This window comes from Pollicipes pollicipes, unplaced genomic scaffold (genome assembly GCF_011947565.3).
Source record: "Pollicipes pollicipes isolate AB1234 unplaced genomic scaffold, Ppol_2.1 Scaffold_1600;HRSCAF=1878_pilon_pilon_pilon, whole genome shotgun sequence".
Lineage (NCBI taxonomy): Eukaryota > Metazoa > Arthropoda > Thecostraca > Pollicipedomorpha > Pollicipedidae > Pollicipes > Pollicipes pollicipes.
The window spans coordinates 15,951,565-15,960,564 of NW_023595962.1; positions in this window are offsets into that span (position 1 = coordinate 15,951,565).

A 9,000-nucleotide genomic window follows, 5' to 3' on the forward strand; every position below is an offset into this window, starting at 1 on the left:
TAATGTGCGGTCTGAATTGTGCACCATGAGACAGGACGCGTCGCAGTCAGGTCCATGTTTAGCCTTAATATCTCTATCCTGCATAGTTCATATATTGCGTACAGCTTGGCTGTGAATTTACCACGAGCTCGACCAAACTTTTGGCGTGACGGGTTAAAGGCTTCACAGATGCTTGACTCAACAACTCCTGGCGGGTAGTGGTGGAAGCAGCCCCACGCGTGACGTAGGCGAATGATCCTCGTGGGCAACGATGGAGCATTGTGAGCCGATGAGACGTTCCGGCGAGCCGACGGGTGATAGCAGTGTCAGAAAGCTCACTGAGCACACACTTCCAACCCTTTATTTCCCTGGCCAGCCCCTCACTCTTCTCGGGAGAAATATTCGACCGTTCGGGTACGCCGCTCACGTACTAGTACAAAATGTCTGACCGCCGCCGGCCACCTAAAACACTGTTGAACATCGAAGAAAATCTACTACTAAATAAAAATCCCCAACAGTCAGCATAATTTAGTGGTGATAGGGGCTATGTGGTTGCTCCCCGGTGAGCCTTACACCTGGTGGCTACTATTTCCTGGGGAGGAGCTCCGAGCTATGCGTGGTGTATGGTTGTACGGCTCCGAGCATGGTGAAAGGGGTCTCATCATTGCGTATAGCCTGTAGACTGTGTGTGGCGACCACACTACGGGCCTCCATTAATATGACCGGTGACAAGCGCGCACGAGACTGGAATGCATAATTGTTAGCTGCGGAATCCCAGTAAGGTGACGTTTCTTGCCCATCTCAGGACGAAAGCATCTGTTTCGTAAAACTCCATGCATTGTTGGCGGGCCAATATTTTCACCACCACTTGAAGTCGCTCCCAGCTAGTCGGTTGATGACAGGGGATCAATGGTAACTGCCTGTAAATCAATACAGCGGGCCATTTAGATAACAGCTGGCATTTGCAATGACATACATAATGATGCAATCAAATATAATTATTGTCGGTATGATATCATTCCCAAGGCGCTTCTTGATGACGATTGGAGTTTTAGGGCGCACCGACTTCTGGGGTCATTTTGCGCCCATAACAGCTAAGTGGCCACCGAGGTGTATAAACGGCTGTGACCCCCATGGTTCTCAAAAATGAAAACAGCTGCCCGGCGCCAATCATGCGAGAATCGTTACCAATAAGGTCTGAAAACGTAAGATCTGACGCATCCCGTCCAAAGTAAAGTGCCCGTTTGTCATTGAACTGGGGGCAGGAGTGAATAACGTGGCGAACCGTAAGATCCCAACGAGGACATTTAGGCCGTTCTGCGTCGCACAATAGGTAGTTATGTGCTGTGTGCGTGTGGCCATTTCGTAATCTGCTGAGGAATACTTCTTCGCGTCTCAACTTACGTGAGCTTGACGGCCATGGACCCAGTTGTGGCTCGATCACCTTTAACTTATTACTTACAATGGCGTCTCAGCAGCGTTGCCATTTCCCCTTCACAAAGGTCGCGATGGCAGGGTAAAAGTCCCTTGCCGCCCAGGGTCAAGAGCGAGTGCAAGGTGCACGCGCTGCCCGTTTTGCGCCCGCGTCAGCACGCTCGTTACGTGCGATACCCACATGACTCGGCATCCAACATAACACGACAGTTTTACCAGCAAGATTCAGCGCTGTCAGGCGAACTAAAATATCCTGTATAATGGGACAAGGTGGGTTAAAGCCTGTCAGGGCCAACAGGTTGCTCAAAGAATCGGATAAGATCAGGTGCGAGTTGCTCTCACCAGCTTCGCTGAAGCATAGGATTTTATTGATTACAACGAGCTCGGACATGTAAACTGAGGGGTGTTTCGGTAAAGGACGTGGTGACTTGGCCATTTACAAATGCAGCACCAACGCCGACCTCCGCTCTGTACCCATCAATATATGAGGCTTGAAAACCTCTTTACGACGCGATGTGCTCCAGAGCCCTCGATCTCAAGTCGCATGGGATCGCTCCCTGTTTGCTGATGCATGAAAGGGATACATCCACTTTTGGTGAGATTAGCTCCCATGGATGCACCAATACCTCAGCACACTACGCAAACTTATGTCGCTTTCCGCCAACAGCTTCTTCATCTGGATACCAAATGGAATAGTGGACGGCCTTCCGTTACTTTGGAACAAGCTTTCAGCATCACGTGAAAAAAGTGCTCGGTGAGTCGGATGGTTTGGAAATTGAGCCAGCTTGCAAAATATCGCACACCAACCATTTCCTTTTTCAGTGCCAACGCCGGTTAATTTACTTCCACGGTAAGGCTAGCAACTGGCGACGTCCCAAATGCTGCCGTCGCAATGCGTTATGCGATATGGTGCACGGTGTCTAATAAACGCTTGCAGGAACCCGGCGCGCGGTCATAAATAAAACAGCCATAGTCAAGTTTCGAACGTATAAGTGAGCAGTATAGCAGAAACAGTGTTCTTCTGTCTGCTCCATAACATGTTCGAGACACGTTCTTCAATATGTTAAATGCTTTAAAACAGCTGGTACGTAGGGTTTTCAGATGTGACCCATACGTCAAACGGTTATCAAACTGCAGACCCAAGAAGCGGGTACTAGATTGGTTCAGAATGGTCTAGCCGTATAGCCTTAAAGCCATGGCGGGGCATTGACGACGTCGTCTGCAAAAGTGCGTAGCGACTGTTTTTGAAGTTGAGAAACGTAGTCCGTCTACAACACTCCATCTTTCCAGGCTGATCATAGCCAACTGCAAGCGATGCTCCGAAGAAGCAAAGTTTGAAGAGACGTCCCAGATGGTAACATCATCCACGAAGAGAAACCGACTGACTGACTTTGGAAGGGAGTCACCAATATCGTTTATCATCACAGCGAACAAAGTGACGCTCAGAACACTGCCCTGGGGCACGCCATTTCCCTGTTGGTACCTATCCGAAAAGTGTGAGCTAACACGAACTCTGAAAATACGATCAGACATAAAGTTCGCTAAGAATGTGCCCATGGGCGCTCGAATGCCATAATGAATGGGCTTTTTCAGGATGCCGTAACGCGACGTCGTATCATAAGCTTTTTCGACATAAAAAAAACACAGCGCCAACATGTCGTTTTTCCCTAAAACTGGTGCGGATGTTCGTGTCGAGAGCTGTAAGATGGTCAATGGTGCTGCGATTTTCCCTGAATCCACATTGAGCAGCCTTGAAAACGTTGTACTGCTCCAAAAACCACGACAAACCTACATTTGCCATACGTTCTATTAACTTACAAATGCATGTTGTCAGTGAGATAGGGCGATGTTCGGCAGGGTCAGCCCCACTCTTGTTAGGCTTGAGCATAGGGACAATGTATGACTCACGCCAAGACTCCGGAAAACCTCCAGTCGCCCAGAGTTTGTTGTAAGCTGCTGAGAGGGCCTGAACTACTGAAGTGGGGAGTTGCTTAAGTATGGCGTTGTGAACTAAGTCCGGGCCCTTTGTCACGTTGTGTAGCGATCCGATCGTGGAAATTAGTTCGGTTATTGTAAAAGGTCGGTTGTGCGACATCCGTTCAGTCGTGCTGAAGTCGACCGGGGACGCCTCACAGCGGATCCAGTGGCGTATAAACTGTGGGATGGCATTGCTGTTACCACACCGTTCGGTGAATGCGCGAGCGATTTCATTTGCTGCGTCAGCTGGGTGTACAATGTCACGTCCATTGATACTGAGCACAGGGTGTGGTACAGACGAGTGCTGTCCAGCGTTGCGTTTGATCCGCGCCCATACATTGGATGCAGGTGTTTGACAGTTCAGTTGGCCCACGTAAGCTCGCCACGATGCCCGCTTAGCGTCCAGAATGGTGCGTGAACAGCCGCTCGTGCTCGTCGAAATGCTGTTAGATTCTCAGTCGTGCTCCGACGGTCAAACATCCTAGGGGCCCTCTTAAGCTCACAGATGGCGTCCCGGCACTACCGCGTCCACCATGGGGCAGGAGGGCGGCGAGGGCAGCCCGACGTTCGCGGTAAACACCCTACTGCAGACCGCAACATCCACAAAGTCAAGTCCCCTACCTCTAAACACAGTCCTTCACTCGCTGGTTGCATAGTAATGGAATCCTCGATCCTCGTTCGATACTCAATCCAGTTAGCTTTTCTGAAATTCCAGCGCTGTGGTCGAGAACCAAGGGAAACGTCAGCCCTGTACTTGATCCAGATGGGAAAGTGGTCTCTTCCCATTGGATCCTCTGACACCGACCAGTCAAAATGGTTGATCAGTTGTGGGCTCAAAAGACATAGTCGATTGCCGATGCACTCCCCGATGCACTCAACACTCCCCGATGGGAGTATAAAATGGGTTCGAATGCCCGTGTTTAAGAGGCACAGCGGTTCTTCATGTGTGAGGGCTTTGCAGCGTTTCCTGCGAATGTTTGTCCGAACACATCCCCACGCTGAGTGGTGAGCGTTAAAATCACCTAATATGAGGACAGGCGGTGGAAGCTGAGCCACCAGGTGTTTCAGATGAGCCGAAGGAAGCCCGGTCCCCGGAGGCAAGTAGATTGAGCATATGGTGATCGTATGGCAGTTTAACAACACTTTGTCTGCGATAGCTTGAATCCCCGTGTTTATTGTTGTTGCTGTTTATTGGAGTTTAGGGGCGCACCGACTGCGGTGGTCATTTGGCGCCCATGGCTTTGTGTTTAAAGTCAGCCTTTGTGCATACACACCGTGGTGCACGGCTAGGAGAACGCCGCCATGTGCAACAGGTTTTTGTTGTGTTTTTTTATTAGAGCCGTTTCGACCAGAACGAATCATTTCAGGGCTATGGGATGAAGGAAAGCGGTCACCGGCGGGGCAGACTAGCAGGCGCCTGGGGGGCCAACCGCCGAGCTTAAACCCGCGCATGTGCGCCGAGTACCCGGTCGGGGTCCCCCTTTCCACGGGGCTCTTCGCTCACTCGTGGCTGACGCATGCAGCCCGCCCTGGCGGGGCGTTGCGAGGATGCAGGATGAAGCAAGATAAGCAGGATTAAGCAAGGGGATAAGAGGGACGGATGAATCACCATGTGCAACAGGGTCAGCTGGTAAATCTCGCCCCCAAACACATGACTCGAAAGACCAAAATCGCTGTCAGGTGCCAGTTTTGTCTCCTGGAGACATATCACCGCCGGCCGCCGCTCGTTAACGCATACTTGGAGATCCTGGTAGCTTGTTCAGACGCCCCTGCAGTTCCACTGTAAAATATTCGTCGTGGAGGTAAGAGGTTAGGACGGTCCTTAGCCTCCCATGACTCCGCGGTATCGACGCCTACGGGAGGGGAGGGGGGGCATGTATTTGGATTGTAAATGTAAAACAGACTTACTTTAAACGTGCTCGGCTGAGCCGGCCGCAGCACCCCCAGACGGTCCAGCCACGGGGTGCAAGGACCCACCAAGGTCTGATCCCACCGACCCCGGCCGGGTTCTGGATCGAATGCGTGGGCTGCCGTTTGTGGGCGAGATGGGCCAGGGAGGGCCACGCTCTTCCGGGCGCCCCGCTCTAGACGGGGACGGCACAGGCGAACCCGTGACCCTAGAAGGTGGCGCAGGGGGAGGGTCCATCGGTTGCCTTCGTTGCCGGATGGTCCACCAGCGGCCTCTACGCGTCGTCTGGGCGGTGGACCGGCTTCCCCCGCGGGAGCGATTCCCTCGTCCGCCCCCAACGGCTGTTTAATCGCCTTCGCCCTCTCTTGCTCAACCAGACATGCTCGCTTGGCTTTGTGGGCGCGCATGTCAGCTTCTTGACGCTCCATCGTCTCTGTTACACGCTCGCAGACACTGGCGAGGGGTGTCTGTGATGAGGAGACCGGTGGAGTCTCAGACGGAGGAAAGTCCAATGGCGCGCGAGGACTGCAGGCACGCCGAACCATTGTCCAACCATCATTCGTTGGCGATCCAGCCGGTGCCGAGGAGGCCGGCAGCACGGCGGCCACCGACTGTTCGGTTGGTGGGCCGGGAGCTTGAGGTGCTAGCTGCGAGTCCAGCGCGCATACTGCGGGTACAACTGATAGGCCAAATAACCTCAGAAGCTCCAGGAACTGAACAGCCGTCATCTCTTCGATCACATAAGTGCGCGGCAACGAAGCTTTCACTTTCGATGCGTACGGTATTTTTGGGTGGGTTTCGTTATTAAGTTCTCGGCCCCACGGAAAGATACGGTTTTAGGAGTTTTAACTGATATGATTTACTTTTCCTTGGCGTAGGCTGGACATGCACGGTCGTGCGGCGTATGCGGAACTTGGCCCTTGCCGCAATTGACACAGCGGGATTTGTCAAGCACAGTCTTCACTCATGTGCCCGAGGGACGTACATTTCCCACACGCCGCGCGGTTCCGACAGTTGAGTTTTGTGTGACCAAATCGCTGCCACTGATAGCACCGCATGGGGTTGGGCACAAACTGACGAACTTTCACGCGGGCGTATCCCACACGCACCTCGGATGGTAAGTCAGGGCGACTGAACGTAAGTATGAGGCTGTTAGTGGGCACCAACTCTCCTCCCCTTCTGACAAGGATCCGCCGAGCGGCGGTCACTCCAAACTGCGGCAGCTCCTCCACGATCTCCTCCTCGTCCACGTCACGCAGATCAAAACAGTTGACCACGCCCCCGGACGAATTTTTAGTGTTGTGTGATGTCTCTGACATTGGTACTGTTTTTCCCGCTTACCAGCCCCATCTCGAACACTGTACAAAAGTTGTGTTGCTTCCATGGCTCGGCTCGCCTCCAAGCCACCAGCGAATTTAACTTCTATTTTTCCTCCCGGAGCTTGTCACATCCGATATTTTTTTACAAATCTGTCGCAGCCATTTTGTCTCTGAAACGGTGAAAGGGACGCTAACCTAATGCCATCACTTTGGAAGACGAGGATCCTTGGTCCGGGAGTTGCAGAGTCTCCTCTGCACCCTTGGGTTATCGTGGTCCGACCCCCTTTCGGGGGACAGGTGTTTTTAGTTATAGGATGCCATGCAAAGTCAGTTTTCTTTCGGCACCCGGGCTTCCCACCCACCTCGGAGCCCAACTGGGGGACGGCCCAACACTCCCTCGGGAGGAAATCGCCGCCAGGGCTACCCCGGCGCTATACGGGGCGAACGACGCCTCCCACACGGCCAGGTGTAACCGGGAAGACCCCTCCCCGTCCTGGTCGTGTTTCAGCGCCACCGCCCCTCGACCTCTTAAGCCGTTGCGCACGGCCAGGCGCCACAAGCGGAGACCCGCACGGAGCACCTAGCCGCAGCGCGAGCGACAAGCCGCTAGACCCGTGTGGGGCCCCACGGGCCCCGCGCCCCCGGATATCTTGGCTGAAGTGGAACGTTGGGACGCACCGCGACTGACCCGCACGACGCGCCCCTCAGCCACCAGGATCCGGTGAACTCGGGGACGTGGGCGAGGGGGCACGGCGACCCCGATAAAACGAGGATTAGGAGTGATGAGTGGGCCGGATGCGGGAAAACGGATAATGGGAGGGGAGCGGGAGGGACAAGGAGCGGGAGCTCACGTACCGGCAGGGTCGCTACGCCCTGAGAGAAACAGATTGCGCTGTCCACCCGTTACCGGAGCTGGGACCCTAGGGGCGCAAGTCCCCCACACCGGCCGAAGCCGGTGCCCCTGAGGGCGGAGCTGGGACACGAGGGGCCGCTAGCCCCCTACACCGGCCGAAACCGGTGCCGCTGCGGTGCAAGGCGCTCTTTTGAGAAGTTAATTATTAGTGAGCACGATTACGGTCTCCAGACTACGAAGTGCCCGCAGTGGCCGCCGTTCGTGCTGGGATGACAGGTGGGCGCTGTCGTGTGGCTTGAGCAGCTGAGTGCGGCGCAGAGTCCCCATGATAGGATCAGCCCGGGAGACAAAGAGCGGGTCAGGTGCTGTCAATCATTTCCTCACCCACAGATGATCTAAACAAGTTTATTTATAAATTTCACAAATGTGGTTATTCCGCCGAAGTGGCTCTGTTACCTCGCTGATTAGCATGTGAAGACGTATTCAGAACATGATGCATTACACACCGGAAAACTTATAACATTAGGCTTGATGCGTGCAGCTCTCAAATATTGCTCTATTTCCCGGACATATGCCTTTGCGGAAACTGAGAAAACAATGAGCCTGAGTTAGTCGGTCTCCACTGACCTCAACTGGGTGACCATTCAGTTCACTGGGTGGCAGACTTCGCTCCTGCATTACCTGACAAAAATTGCAACAATTATTAGTGTGACCGGGCCTTTCCGCCAAATAACGCCAAATATGCCAAAACACGTAGTGAGTGGTTTTCAGTCTATGGTGTAACGAGTTCAGTAGTGCACATTTTCTTGCCGCCATGTATATCGTCGCCATTGGGGCTTTACGACAAACTCAGCTGCTGAGGCTGTATGGTGTCGCCTGCATCTTACCCTAGCAGGAAGGGCGGGCGCTGTGGGGAATCGAACCCCGTTCCTTTGGTTCCCCAGGCGGGCAGTGATTAACGCAGACGGCAGCCATGTATATGATAACGTCAAAACGAAAGAATGACATTGCGGTTTTCCAAGCCGTAGAGTACTACACTTGTTCCCATGGGCAATTAGGAATAAGAGAAGCGGCCGGTTTACTGCATACATATTGACTAATATTGCGCAAGCGTAGCATCAGACATGATAAAAAGGTCACCACCATATTGCATTGATCGCCATGCCTTTCATTGTGAAGGCACGTTGCACGCACATCGGTCTGAACTGATATTAGCCTGTACCTCTGGCGCCCAGACCACACGAGTTCAAGTACCAGTGCACTTGGCGCCGATTCGATTTACTATGCGTTGCCATAAATTATAGGGCGCTGAAAGGTGACATTTACTTGAGACAAAAGGTCGCACAGGTCTATACCGAATATCGATCGCCCATATCATGACCTTTGGAGGTCACAAATGCTAATGATTTGGTTACCTTGCTATCTTATCTCTGTGTCGCAAGCTTCCCTCGGGACCCGCCCGCAGCAGCAGGAGGCGGAGTTGTTCTGAATGGTCGGACAGGGGCAGTTGGTAGCAAGAGTGAACCGCC